The sequence below is a fragment of the Arachis ipaensis genome, chromosome B01 (assembly GCF_000816755.2).
Source record: "Arachis ipaensis cultivar K30076 chromosome B01, Araip1.1, whole genome shotgun sequence".
NCBI classification, from domain to species: domain Eukaryota; kingdom Viridiplantae; phylum Streptophyta; class Magnoliopsida; order Fabales; family Fabaceae; genus Arachis; species Arachis ipaensis.
The window spans coordinates 28,683,930-28,685,676 of NC_029785.2; positions in this window are offsets into that span (position 1 = coordinate 28,683,930).

The window sequence follows — 1,747 nt, forward strand, 5'->3', positions numbered from 1 at the left end:
CCTAACAAAATTAAATTAGATAAATTTTTATACCATATTATAATTAAAATTAAATGTACTAACTCAATTCTAAAAATTATCTCATTATATGATAAAAGATGTCTTATACTTATAAATATTTAAAGGAGGTGTAAAACTTGTATTACGCCGTCTCAATGATTTTGAATTTTCGAGTAATATTATTTAACACATAAAGTCTTATTTTAACGCTTATTTTTATATATGCAAACAATATATAACTGACAATAATTTGCATTATTATATATACTTATGCTTTCAACGGGTATTTCATTATTCTTCCAAAAAGGATCACTTTCCGAGCGTGTGCGTCTTTGCACGTACGTACCTATATTTGTACGCAATGAGTGTAATAAAGTGACATTATTAATTAATGAATGAATGTGGACGGGGTACAAATTATTTAATGTGCATAACTGCACCTTCAATCATAGTTGTAAGAACTAAATTGGTAATTAAATCAGTTAAGTTATTAGTTTATTAGTTTACTGATTCAATCAATAAATTACTGGTTAAACTGATAAAATCAGTCCCACATAAATAAAAAATATAAAATAGTCAAAATATGAACAATAATTCACAAAACTAATTTCTTCTTAAACAACAAACAACAACATAACAAAGTACCAATAAGTTAAATCTCATGATAATTACCTTCCAATAGGATAAACATCAACAAAATTTCTCAAAAAATTTGTTTTTAACATTGGGAATGATCGCTCACCTGAAATTTAAATTAAATAACTTATATATACCAAAAGAGAAAAGAGACATTAAGAATATCCTTAATATTCATTCATTTTGACATCAAACAGGAGTAGTTAAAACTTCTTGCAAATACTGTCATACAAAACATATTTTGAGAGAGAGCGATGTACAAAAATCTGATTTAGAGAGCTCCGATGAGAATCCCATACTAGATGGATACCTGTTCTGCAAGAAATATAATTCACAGCAACCCTAATAATTAGAAACAACTATAAATTCACAACAATATCAACAAAAACAACTATAAATTCATAGCAACCCTATTCAGCAACCCTAAATTCACAGCAACATCAACAAAAACAACTATAAACACTAATAATAAAAAAAAGACTTCAAAACTTCAACAAATTTAAGAAATTTAACATCACCTATTTTAACAAACAGATTCAAGCAAAACAAGCCAGAAATTTCAACAAACATATTCAAGCATATTCAAGCAGAACAAGCAGAACAAATAGATTCAAGCAGATTTATAATTTCATAATTTCAAGCAGAACAAGTAGAACAAACAAACTCAAAAAATCTAAGAACAATAACAAACAGATTCATAATTTCAACAAGCAGAACAAACAGATTCAAGTAGAACAAGCCAAAAATTTCAACAAACAGCTTCATGATTCACAACCAAACAGAACAAGAGCATTAGAAGAAGAGCACCAACCTGTCCGAGAGAGTAGAGGACGCAGACGACGGAGACCACCAACCTGTCCGAGAGAGCAGACGAGGGAGACGGCGCGACGATGACGACGATGAAGCGGAGCAAGGAGAAGCAACGAAGAAGACGACAGAGCCGCGGTGAGGTGAGGTGACGTCGTCGGAGACTTGAGACTTGAGAGTTGAGACTATGGTGTCGCGGTGAGGTGAGGTAAGGTAAGGTGAGACGAAGAAGACGACATAGACCGGCGGGAAGCGGTGTGGTTAGCCGTTGTTTAGGGGATTAGGGTTGGAGGAACAGAAATGG